General features: G+C 38.2%; 1 long non-coding RNA gene across 1 annotated transcript in view; it reads left to right on the top strand.

The window, feature by feature from the left end:
• The first annotated feature begins 335 nt into the window (after positions 1 to 335).
• Positions 336 to 13,960, top strand: part of LOC140340159 (uncharacterized) — an 82,933-nt gene continuing 69,308 nt past the window's right edge. The window contains exons 1-2 of the long non-coding RNA XR_011922604.1: positions 336 to 489; positions 3,718 to 3,841. This is a non-coding gene — a long non-coding RNA (uncharacterized lncRNA). The remainder of the gene's footprint in view (positions 490 to 3,717; positions 3,842 to 13,960) is intronic.

Genomic DNA, 13,960 nt, shown 5'->3' with positions numbered 1-13,960 from the left:
ATAACCTAAACACCAATATACATAATAACCTAATTGTATCAATATATGAACATATCAGGACTATGTTGTATTATATAAGTCACATAGCATTAGGGAATTTTTAGTGAATGAAAACAAATCCGGGTGATGTATACATGTGTTGGTGAGCTGACATGGCTGCAAGGGATGACAAGGGTTTCACCATTTCCCTAGTCTATGTTGTTGTTGTTAGGGATTTTACATCACTTCCTATTTGTTGTCATCATGACAGGAAGTCAGGCTAAATCTCTGCAATGGAGCCCTTAATAGATGTTAAAGAGGGGCTCTAATACTTTATTTTTGTATTGCAGAATGAAGGAATGAATGTGACATTGCATGAAGGTTCTGGTGTTTTCCAGAGCTGCTAATATGGCAGCTGCTGCACCTGCAGGCCCTGGTCATGTGACCCTCACCCAGGCTGAGGAGTTCAGTCAGGAGAGGGATGAAGGTGCAGTGCTGTGAGAGGAAATGGTGAGTACAGATTAATGCAAAAACTGTTTGGTGAAAGTAATTAGAGGATTGGAATTCAGCTGGTTCACCTTAATGTGTCTCCATAGCAACCAGCTGTTTTATTGTTATGACTATAGCATGAGGTGAGGTCCCAAACATTGCACTGGGTTGCTCATGGTTTGAACATGCTGGAATGTTTCATATGGGGAACCAATAGCTTCTTTTTCTCTCTGCATTGTGGGGAGGATAGCACAGGACGGGGGCCAAAGTGTGCAGTCTGCTAAAACAAAATGGCGGTGTGGTGACAACAGTGTCTTTTAGGAGCTTTTCCGCATATTAAAGGAACGGTCATGGGGATCTAAATGATGAAAAAGAGGAGGCAAAAACGAGACCCTGTCACCACCTAGTAATACATGTAGCAGTCTGAATCCAATGTACTTCCACCATCTGAGCTGCTGCATTTTGGGATGGCTAAGTAGAGATATCGGGAGCACCACCGACATTTCCGAGAGTGTCAGCTCCTGGGACAAGAAGGCCGCCTTCAGCTGTCCCTGATCTCCTCTGACTGCTATGTCATCCCTGTGTTCTGCAGCAAGTAATATCATAACATCTGTGAATGGCTCTATATTGTAGTCAAATACTTATTATAAAGCGGCTTTCATTACATTGTGCAGAAACAAAGTGATGACTTGGGGGCTAGCGGGGTGAGCATAGATGTGTCTGACACCCCAACAAGGGTCCATATTGTGATAAAATTTGTGGTGCTGATATTTCTGCTTAGCAAGCTCACGCATGGGGCTATTTTCAGGCTTTTTGAAGCATACAATTAATTTTTATAGAAGGTATTCTCATAGACTAGTTGTGCCCCCACCATCTTCTCAAATCACAAATCATAAATCATATGTAGGTGCAAAAGCTAACCCAAGAGTCTTACCCCATGTCTCACCCATGGTGGATCCCATTGGAATCAAAGTTGAGGTCAAAAGCAATTATTTGCTACCAGGTGTTAGAGTTGGTAAAAATGTACCAATTCTGATCCTGTGGCCATGTTTTTAGGGCACTTGTTACATGTGTAAAGGATGTAAAGTACACTGCAATGATCCATTGGTTGGATTAGCCGGGTTTAAGACAAAGCTAAAGAGGAACTAAACTCAAAATCCCACTGGGCAGTCCAATCCATCCAGGGGTCTCTTCCTTTAGGTCCCGTGTCATCCCGGCATCCGTCTTTGGGCCGCCATCTTCACGTCTTCTTCTGGGGTCTTCCCCCTATGTCACCCGACCCAGGCACGAGATTGGGCGACGTAGGCTGGAAAAAAACATGCCGATCTCACTGTGCATGACAATTTTTTTCACTTTTCACGAAAAGGCCCCTTCTATGCATGCCAGAGATGCTCAGCATTGCGTAGAAGGAGCACCCAAGAGCTTGTTGCAAAAGGTTGTTGCACAAAACAAATAACACAATTTTTACTTTGCATTAAATGGTTTTATGTAAAGGGAAAATTCTGAGTTTCGGTCCGCTTTAAAGCTTTGGTAAATTGGCATCCAACATTTATGAGACCTATGTATATATCCTGGCGGATCCACGAACGATGAACGACGACCGATCCTAATGCAAGGGAAGGGGGAGAGCGCGCAGCAGGGTGCAGCTCCGTCGTTCTCCCCCTCCCCTCTTCATAGAGCAGAACGGTGCTGTATGTACAGTACCGTTCATGCATCATGTAGTCCTTTGTCGTTGGAAAGGATCGTGAAAGATCCTTTCCAACGACAAAAATTGCACGTGTGTACGCAGCTTTAGTTTACATAATCAGCAACTCCAGAACCATATTGGAATATGATGTGATCAGATGTCTCATGAGCACAATACAAGCTCACAAACTGTGATAGGAATATGTAACAAAGCAGTGAAAACCCTGGAACAGACTGCAGTTTACTGCTTTCTGCTGAGAGAAATCTTAATGCTTGTTATGGGTTTAAACTTCTTTGGCTTATTGAATAAACCTGTAGCTTTTCCATTGTATAACCTAATGTTACAAAGTTACATTGCTGCTTCCCCCTCTCCCTGTGCAGGGCATACAAGAGACTATAACCAGGATATAGTGGGAATTTACACTGCTTGCTTAGGGGAAAGAATTGATGTATCAATGAGCTGCATTGAAAGGACGTATCATCACATTTTTAATATGATAAAAAAGGGTGCCTATTCCTTTTATATATAATATTTGTCCAATACTTTTTTTTTTAAGGAGGTCGCCTTCCATTCCTTCTTTACTACCACTGCAATAAAAAACTGAAGGGGGAAACCCTGGGATACTAGCATTTACATATCCCAGAAGGCTGTGAGTAGCTCCTTCTGCACATGCCTGATATCTGACATGGGTCGTCAAGGTACTTTCCTATAAAAAGTGCTCATTCTCACGCATGCGCAATGAGATTGTCGCTTTAGATTTTTTTTACATTTGGTGAGCCTGTGCAGGGCGAGTTTGGGTGACACTAAGAGAATTCCTGTAGGAAGAAGATGGTGGTGAGAGATGGAACAGCGAGTGCCAAAAAGAAGTGGAAGCTAAGACAACATGGGACTCACTGGAGTTCAGTTTTAAAGGGGGCCTTTTACTGAGATATTATGTAAACTGCCACTGATGACCTGGCTCTGTAATATCCAACTTGCATGGTTGGTGTTCTGATTTTCTGCCCATAATACCTTCGCAATCACTGACCCAGAATGAGATCAGATTTACATCCAGTCAATCAGCCTTACAGGTAGTTCAGCAATGGCAGCTCACACCATCTCCCTGTTCGACCACTTTACGACCCACCTCATTCTGTCCGAAACTGAATGGCCAAAACATCATTGGGTGATAGAAGTTTTAGCATTTGATCAGACAAAACCAGAAAAATATTAAATGCCACGGATATCTTTTTTCTTCAGGCTTTTCATTGTGATGAATCAAAACCTAAAGAATAACTTTGGTTCACGAGTGTATAGCCAGAACCCCAATGCACATTGGAAGATCAACTCATACTGAAATGAACTACACACTGCCAAAACTCCTTCCCAAATAAAGATATTTGTAGGAAGAAAAAAAATCTGATAAATATTCCAAATACAATATAAGATGTAAACAATATGTCAATAAATGTATGGAATAGTATTGGAAACTGCAGGGTGGCCAAGTTTTGTTTAATGTGATCAGATTTTGTGTTGTAATTGTTTATATTTAGTATAACTGGTAAACAATCTTTTCTACTTAGAACCTCCTAATGCTACAATACCACTCCAGAGATCCAATAAAGAGCTGTGGATGTACCCATGGAAAGCAATCATTTGTATATTCCCACTAAGCAATGATAAAAGGCGGCTACGGATGGATAAAAAGTATGTAAATATTTATATATTTTCTATTATGTTTATTTACTCATTAGCATCTGTTTTGTTTTGGCTCAAACCATTTGGGTATGTTGTGCTTTGGACATTGTAGGAAGGAAATACTGTTTAAGGTCTGTTAGATTTTTGTTTCTGTCCCTGTGGCCCCAAGAAATAAATGGAGAGAGTTGTTGTCACTGGAACAGAAAGGCAAAGGCAGCAACAATGATATTGTCAGAATTGTCAATCCTTCCACAGCCAAAATGTTTTGTTTCTGTCTGTAACCCTATTGGGAAAAAAAAGTGTGAATCTTGGTTGAACAGATATGTAAATGAACCAACCAGTCTTTATTTTTCATGCTGCAGCAACTTATTTGTAGAAGCTTTAAAAGAAATTGCCCTTATTGAGTCAAACATTATTTCACTTAAAAAAAAGTTGATACATAGTATTAAAAGCTAAATCATGTTTTATAATCTGTAAAAGGCTATAAAACAGGAAAATAATTCTAACATGGGTGTATTTCCTTCTGGGATGCCTAGACTATGGACTGTAGTGCATGCGTATTGTGAGGTTGTATGGATTTTGGTAGCAATGAATACTCACCTGCAGAAAGACTGTTTGCCATTAACAAATAACCAAAGGGAGCCTATCGGATTATATATTTACAATATGCAAATAACATATTTGGTTTTGCATACATATTCAGTTGAAACTGCTGCTGTATGGTTGGGCCCATAGATTAGAGTCGGAGGCTGACATAGAAGTGCCCATCCTTAGCAAAGATAATGTTTAAGTCCTGGTTTCCATAATGGCATAACTGTAGCATGGTCAAAAATATTTCTAGATTAGTTCCATTTTTTGGAAGTATTGGAACCAATCTAATAATGTAATTTTAAGTACCTTTTATACAAATGTAATTTACCAAGGGAACTTTTTTGAAGCAAAAAGTGGGGGACTAAGCTGTGTTTTTATCAAATGAGCCCTATTAGATCCACATACCTTACTTGTAATTGTAACAAAGACCAGGCCACTGGAATATATGTGGCTTCATTCATATTCCATGGTTCTTTAATACTATTATACTATATCTTTGATTTTTGCATTGTAACATCAGGATAAAGAAAGTTTTTGCAAAATCTATTACCTCTGTAAAGTTACAAAATGAAGGCTTAAAAAACATTTCATAAAATGGATCTAACTTTGACCCAGAGTCGAAATACTGATTGCGTGTCTACTTGATTAGATAAAATGAATGTTTGTTGAATCAGAAAGTTGGCTTACTATTGTTGTTGTGTTTAAACAAAGCTCTTGCGGGTAATATTTTGGGAAATAGCTGACTTTGCTTTTAGCACGTAAAAAAAAAATAATTTTGGTGTTGCTGTTTTTACAACTGTGCTTGTGAAATGTTTATTTTCAACTGCATCAGTTTTATATGCATGTGTGCATATAAGTGCAGCATAAACACAAATGGTCTTCGTTAAGGTAAAGAATACAGCGATATTGATGTAAATAATGAAGTAGGTTAGTGCACTTTGCTGATGATCATTGCTGTTTGTATGACCTTAACAAGTAGGTTTTCTGATTTTAGCAACACTGTTACTGTGGCACATGTTGCAGTCAGTTCGGAAACCTGTTATTTCCACTTAACTCCTGTGAAGCTGCTAACTTTGCAAAATAGAATTATTGGGTGAATGAGGTGAGGGTCTGTTGACACCAGCCGCTTAATCATGTTCAACCAAAAATCATGCTTTTCACATTTCCTTGCACATGATTAGGTTGGGGTTCTTGCAAAGTGAATTTACCCCCACATTCCCTTGGACTATATGAATTATCCCTTGTCTACTAATTTTGCTAAGTGAACAGCAGAATTACCTTTTGTAAATCAACCCCAATGTGTTCTATTAGCATTATTGCAGACATGTTCATGCCCAAGTGCTGCCAGCAGTAATGGCCCAATAAAGGTCTACATGTCTATAGTCACCAAGTAGTTGTGATCCACTGCAAAGTGTACAATAATATGTTATAGTATATGAATAAGCTATAGCACAAACATAATGAAAATCCTACTAGTACCTAGTAGAGCGAAGATAGATTTTCTAACACATGGGAAAAACTCTGTAATCTGATTGTCAATCCTTCTCTTTTATCAGTACCAAGTCAGTGTGCCACAATAGCATGCCAGCTAGGTCAAGGTAGACTGTGCCAGGTCCTAGTGCTAGATTGTGTAAACACAAGCATATCTCTAACCATATGTAGACCTTTCTATGTGATATGCACTTATGGTCACTGTTCATTAGTAATCTAAGTAAAAATTAAAGCAAAAAATATTTTATTTGCATTTTATATTTTATACAAGTACTACATACAAATCCAAGTGATTTTGAAGCTACCAAGGAATAACTAACAGCTGTAGCCTGTAGAGGTAAACTTTCTTCATCTTGTCTCTTACTGGAAAACTCTATTGTCTTTGAAGAACAATTATAAGGCTATGTACATATGCTATAAAATTTGTTAAAAATCCAATCTAAAACCTGCTTTAGTGGAACACAACCGACCAGTGAAGACGGCTGTCATTTCCTATGGAGCAGAATGCAGCAGGGTGCCTACAGTTTGCCTTCCCCTCCATAGAACTGAACAGTGCTATATGTACAGCAATTATTTTTTCTGCACTCACTGGAAACAATGAGGAAAGGTAATTTTCTAAATCTGACATGTCTAAAAAGTTTTAGATATCCCAACTTCCTGATGTGATTTCCACATAGCGAATAATCTATAGACTGTTCTCATCCATGGATTTCCCAACTAAATAAAAATCTTCTTTCTCATTCTTCAGTAGCCCTGCATAAGAGAGAACCCAACCAGATCAGTTGTTGACGAACAAAAAAAAACAGTATTTCTGTGTTGAATCTTCTGTTTAGATACTTTTAACCCAAAATATTTTTCTATCCAAATAGCTGGCCATGCATATTACAAATATTTTATGAGCTCTGTAAATGTCTTGATTTAATGTCCGCTTTAACCAACTCTAATTTGGGAGTCAAATATACTAATGTGACTTTTTATGATGAAACTCTTGTTTAAATGGACTCAGCTCTGTCAGTGGAATTTGTATTGTGTGCCAAGCTTGTGCAAGTGTTTGTCTTGCTTAAGAGTAGATGTTTACAAATTGTGCAAAGCATAATACTAGAGAAGTAAATCTGATTATCAGTTGTTTGCTTCTAAAAACATCACACTTTTATTTATTATTAAATAAATGGTATATATATATATATATATATATATATATATACATACATACATACAGTGGTACCTTGGTATAAGTCCTTAATCCGTTCCAGATCCTTGCACTTATACCAAACAGGACTTATACCAAATTTTTCCCATAAGAAATAAAAGGAAAATGGTAAAAAATCCTATAGTCCCATGAAAAAAAAAAATTCTATAGTTATTGGCATATTATTCATTGATGTGGTTGTATAACGTATGTAAACACTGCTCCTAAAGCCTCACTTTATCTTGCTGAGAAGAGTCGAGTGCCTACTAGGATGGTGCTGAGAAGGGAAGAGGAGCAGATGTTATGTAATTCACAGAGAGTTATAGCGCTGGTTGTTCACTGAATGGTGGCAACTGGCGTACTGGCGCTCGTAGGCAGTCGTGGCTTTGTCTCGAGAGAGGTATATAAAGGGTAGCGCGCGGTGTTATGACTCATTTTGACCCATACAAGTTCCAGCACAAAGGTTGTATACCAAGCAAAATTTGTCGTGTCCAAACAGGACCAAGCTGGACTTATTCCAAAGCGGACTTATACCAAGGTACCACTTTTGTGCACATACTTAATGTTTGGAATAGAATGAAAGCACAGACACAATAATTGTAGAGCGCAAGGATGAAGCCTATGTAAGAAGTGAAGAAATAAAAACAAATAGCACCATTCCTGATTGGCAACTAAAATGATCAGGTTTACAGAGATACTACAGATCTTTGCATACATGCTCCTAAGATTCATAAATACTTACTACACAATAGAATGCAAGTTTAGTTCTAAATTCAATCCGTCTTCTTTTTCAATGTTTTTACTAAATATAACATGCAAAACTGATTCCAGTAACTCGGTAATCTTCCACAGGTTACCATCTGTTACTGAAGCAGTTAGTTGAAATGATCTTCATGGTGTTAATTTTAAAATAATTCTAATTTCCACTTGTAAAGTTTCACACAAAGAAAAGAGATGCCACAATCTTTCCAAAGAGATCCCAGGAAAACAAAGTGTTCTAAAAGTTGCTCCAGCAAAGATTTTGTTTTTCTTTCTGCATCTGTTGTGGGGCCACTATAAATGAAGAGGGTGGGCAAAACATAGAAAAAGCTGACCTAGCAATAGGGTGCAAAGTCTGCTGTAATGTGCTTGACTCTGTAACAATTATTGCTGGGGACTGTAACATCTAAATATCACACTGACTAATCTTCTACATACAACATGTAATTTAGATATCACACCCTTTACACAATAATTTTACTTTCTGCTACTTTCTTACCAGCCATGGTCAACATTTTTTTTCCCGAGAGCATTCCTTCTAATATTTTCCTGCTGAAGATATCAAGCATATTCAACATATTTGTGGATGTTCTGCTCTGTAAATTAGTTTAATAATTCTAAATTAAATGGATAATATATTAATGGAAAAGAAATGTAGTCAGTAAAAACTGTGGTGTCACCAACATCCATGGGCATAGTTTAAAAAGTCATTTTAAGTAGGAGATGAATTTGTAATTGCTCATTGGCCAGGGAACTGCTGGCAACCTCATGAGGAAATCTTGAAGAAAGGTTGACCTAGAAAAATTCTGCTAGAATTTGTGACACCTCTGTAATTGTTTCATTGTGTCAGTTGATCTTTCAGTTTTAGGCATGTAACAGCACTGTAATTTAGATGTTTAGATGTCATTTATGTTGTGGGCTGGTTTCTCTGCACCGGACAATAATACACTTTTGCTAATCATAGGTTGCAGTAATTTGTGCACTCAGGTCAGGTCTAAAGGGGGGTTTGTAACATTGACTTCCTCTATCATTTTAAAACATCCAGACTTTGTGACACCTCTATTAATGATAGTCTGTCTTCCCAGTAGGTCAGAGGTACTGTGGTTAGATGCCGATAAATACTACAAAAATGGTTTGGAAATATAAGTAGAACTAATAATATTGTGGAAAAACATTTAAAATAAATACTGGAATGTATATTAATTTGATTTAGAAATGTTATAAAATAGGCCATACAGATGTATAATAGTTTTTGGGGAGGAAAGCACCAGCATATAATGGATTAAAAATTAACAAATGCTCTGGTTTAAAGAGCACATATTTAGGTTCACTTAACTTTCTGTTTCCAAATTGCACAATTTGTGCACTAAATTTAACAGAGGTCAATACACCTCCAAATACTCACACACGCATGTTTTGCTATCATATGTTGTTTTTCAATGAAGACTGTTTGCAGTTCCTCCCTGAAGGCTTTGGGGATATTTTCATCATTGATTGCTTAGATACAGGATAGAGAACACTCCAAGAGCTCTTTCATTCTGCCCCTCTGTGTGGAAGTACATACCACATTGTGTTAAGCCAGCCTTTTAAAAAAGGAATCCAGCCTAGCCTTGCACAGTTGCACATTGCTGTGCTCTTTGCAGTTTGTTTCTCGTAGTGTGCATTAGAAGTTGCAATAAGTAAGTCCATATTTCTTGGCTGCAGTGTGTTCATTATCATCTAGCGCAGTGGTAGTCAATTTACTTCAAGGGGCCTCTAGCTCAGCCCCCGATATCACAAAATTGCAGCACATATTATAATTATTATTGGATTTATTCAAGTTTGGATGGGGTTAAAAAGTAAGGAGAAATGTGGGGGTTGAGCACAGTACAAAAAAAGGGTGCAGGAAACAAGGAAATAGAGGTTCTCTCTACAGACAGAGGAGTGCTATGGCACAGGACTATCCCATGAGAAGTCATTTATTTTTTATTCTCTCGGCTTGATTACAACTTGTGTTTCTTTTCTTTTTCTTCCAGATTAGTTTTTCTCAGTTACTAATCCGTGCTACCCATTTATCCCTTTTACCTGTAATGCTTGTATTTGCATATGGTTTTTCTGCCTCACCTTGCCCTCCTTCCATCTTGTTCAGTGTTGTACTGTATGGTCTCTGGTATAAGCAACTGAATGGCTAGAATTAACAATAAGTGAAAAGTTCTGACTTGTCCTTATGTGTTACTGCACAGCATCTATTTTACCATAATCCGATGTAAGCACTATTCCTATTTTCCCATGAACCATTCCAATCCAATTAACACGTTCGGAATAATTATGCTAATAAGGCTTTTGGTATCTTGCAATATATATTTCCATATTAGAGAAGGAGAGAAGTTGATGAATACATCAGTAGCCTAAATTCTTTATGGCTTCATCTCTTCTACATATACACACTAAAGTGCAAAGGCTTCAGCTCAGTGCACTGTTCTGTTCTATGGGGACCACAGGACGAGCAGGAGGAACCCTGCTGCACCCCCCAAAACAAAACAATATTGAATGTTGGCAGTCTAGCTTGGTGGGTCTCTAAATGACGTTGTGGGACGGCTGTACTGGATTGTACCTGATACACTCAGAAATGATTATCCCTGGCAATGAAAATCTAGCGTCTGTACAGGCTTACCTACTGTATGATGTTGTCATTTGTAATGACTACTTCTTTCACCAATACTTTGTTCATATCGACCCTACCAAATTCTATACTCTCTATATAACCAAATATAACACTGCCATGTATTTATGAAATTACAAACTTTACATAAAAACAAAGATTTTTAAACATTCATATAATAGGATTTGTATTAACTGAGCTTGTGGCTGTTCATCAGAATGTCTTTATGCTAGCTTTGTTGTTCTGTAAAATGACCGATGGATAACCTCCCCAATCTAGCACTGCACAATACTGATTTTTGTGTCTTGCATCAATGACACACTAAAAAGTATGGTTGCTTTTTATTTTTTCTTTAGCTTGATGTGATGTTATCTTAGGCAATTTTCATTCTTCCTTACACGGTGAAGGGATCCTAAATTCTGCAACTATTAAGTAGGGTCTCTATGCAGAAGTGTCTTGTGAGATAAGGTTAGGGGGCTGAGCATTAATGCCCCAGGCTCCTAGTACAGGAGCAGTGCAGAATCTCTGGATTGGTAGATATGTGGGGGGTAGTGCTGGCAATTGAATAAATGCAACAGTTAGATCTGCTTTTTTTTTTTTTTTAAGCTACTATTTTTAAGAGAAAATATCTTTCTTATGACCCAAGCTGCAATTAGATTTTACTATTTTTTAACAATAGAACAAAATCAAGAGACCAGAATTTTATACTGTGTCAGGAGAAAGAAGTGGAAGAAATATTTACAGGTGTAAAATCTTTGAGCGTTACAGAAGTCTAGTGCAGGAAGGATAACAGAGCGAACATATCAGTGGAAAGAACATTTTCCTGTACCAGCTGCAGTCTCTCAGATGGAGACAGGTAATAGACCCCCATCATCCACCCAGGGCTGATATGGAGCTTATAGTGAACAAAAGAAAACGAGAAAGAGTCCCAGCAGTGTGCAAGAGGTCACAGGGGCCCCAACCAACCACATGCCCGAAAGGGAACCCCTGCACACAAACAGCCATCTAACTCAAGGTCAGATCACAAATATTTGGAGTACTGATTTTGAAGAAGTCTCCTCTACATCATCAGGAAAGAATTCTCATTTCATGCTTGAGGCCATGATAAGTCTTCACGTTCAGAAAACACTACAAAGCAATACAAGAACCACAGGGAACTCTCAACACCTGTTAAGTTAAAAAAAAATGTTCTAAACATTTGAAGATAAGTGATTTTTTTGGGGTATCCCAAAGGACGTTATTCTAAGATATCATTGTGGTGGAGGACCACCAGTCTTCTGACTGGACAGTGAAAGAGCAGACTGAAATGGTCTTCCCTCTGTTCATTCTGCTCTCCATGTTCCTTGATATGCCTTCTGCCAATAATGACCCCGTAGTTTTCTTTACTCTCTGCCACTTTTATTAATATCGGAGGCTTTTGGACAATGCATGAATTCTCCAGACACCTCCAAAGACTTAATTGGAATAGCTTGTCGCTGCTTTTACAAGCTTTTTTTTTAGACTTTTTTAGATTTTTCAAGGGGTTTCAATTGCTGTGTGCTTTTTACCACTATGTGTATCCAAGCCTAAGTCTTACCTGCAAATATTTTATTTATGTGAGCAGACTGAAAAATGTTTCCTTAAGTAGACAATGAACAGAGCTCAACACACTAACAGCAGCAGTTTTTGTTTTTTCCAGAACAGTAGACCCTAGGGTTAATTTCTGATCGTTTTACTCTGAAAAGTTATTGGGTACTTTTGAGGCTCTTTACTTGTGTACGAAAAAGCAAATGATGTCATAGTTCAGTACTGATTCAGTAAACACTTCCACAGAAGAAAAGCATATTATGTATGTATTTATTGATTATTTCTCGCTAAATTACTAGGAAGACAATTAACTTTTTTATTATTGTTTTGTACAATATTAGCATTGTGTCAAACTGTGGTATAATAATACATTATTTGCTGAGAAATAAAAAAGCAGAAAAAGTGATCTAAAACCAAACTGTAGTTTAACAGTTGCAAAGGCTTTCCACATGAAGCACTGCAACTGCGACACTCCCCCTTGCAGCATGCTGTTTATCATATAGTGCCACCATGTGTTCATTCTGTTTCTGTTTTATAAAGGTATTTTGAAAGGCCTGCTTCATACTTTGGCCACATAAGAGAATGAAAAAGTAAGACAAAGAGGTGGCAAGTGGGTACATGGAAAGGTATCGGGGAACTTATGTTGTGGTACTGGTGTATTAATAGTACATAGATTGTAAGCTCTCCAGGGCAAGGGCCTCTATTCCTGTGTCACTGTCTGCAGCTGTCATTTGCAACCCCTATTTAATGTTTTCAGAGCTGCGTAATATGTTGGCGCTATATAAATCCTGTTTATTGTTGTTAATAATAATAATAATAATCATTCACAGCATGGGTAGGACAGCTTTTCATTTCTCTTTGCTAGTTTTGGTAAATTGGCCCAATACATGTAAGAATAGGCTTTCTTTTGGCTTTTTAGGGTATTTTTGTCAGTGCAGAATAGTGTGCTTTTCCTAAAATAAATGTTTATCATGTCTGTACGTACATGTTATTTTATTAGGGTGCCCTTTGGAGATCAAATCATTTTTTCCCCATGTCCCTATTCAGCAATTTATTTATATTTTAGTTGAATATCTACTTTAAGGCAAATTTTAAAGCCGCACGTACATTTTTTAAATTTAATTTTCCTACAGCCCTGCTCAATTTGAAGTTAATTTAAATCCTATCAAACTTCAATGGAAATAAATTAAATGTATTATAGAACAGCAGTCGTCAACTGGTGGTCCACGAGAAAATTTTGGTGGTTCGCAGTTTTGTCTGCTGCGCTCCCCAGCGGGGTCTGGAGAAGGACCCAGCTGGGCGGGGGAGGGGTTCGGGGCACACCGGCCAGAGCTGTGGGCCATGTCCCCTGTATGGATTGCAGGCTCAGGGCGGTGGGCGGGATGTGTCTCTGGACAGGCTCAGACCTGCGATGGGAGAGTGGACGGGTTCTGGCATCATGACGTCACTGTGGGGGAAGTTTCTTCCCCTTTAAGTGACACACGGCTCCCCGCGCATGCGGGGTCTGGAACTCGTAAGTTTACTGGTCCGTAGGTTCGAAAAGGTTGGCAACCACTTCTATAGAAGACCCACTTCAAACTCACACAGCTGGTGCAGTCTGGTCTGGAAATGTTCCAGCCAACCTGTAAACAGGTGGAGGAGGAATCACTTGTTTGCAGGGATTGCTTCTAAAGGTTGTGCAACAAAATATTAGTTTAAGGGTCCTATGATTTTTGTCCATGCCATTTTAATGTTTTATTCCTTTTTGAAATACTCCGTTACAATCAAAACTTTATTGGAATAAACAATAATGTTTGGCAATTTTAGGTTATTCCAGAGATAATTGTGGGCTCTTCTTTTTTTCATCAAGACGTACCAACAACTTTGTCCATGACTGTATATAATTACTATG

This window comes from Pyxicephalus adspersus, chromosome 10, assembly GCF_032062135.1.
Source record: "Pyxicephalus adspersus chromosome 10, UCB_Pads_2.0, whole genome shotgun sequence".
In the NCBI taxonomy this organism is placed as follows: Eukaryota; Metazoa; Chordata; class Amphibia; order Anura; family Pyxicephalidae; genus Pyxicephalus; species Pyxicephalus adspersus.
This window is presented reverse-complemented; position numbering and strand designations above follow the sequence as displayed.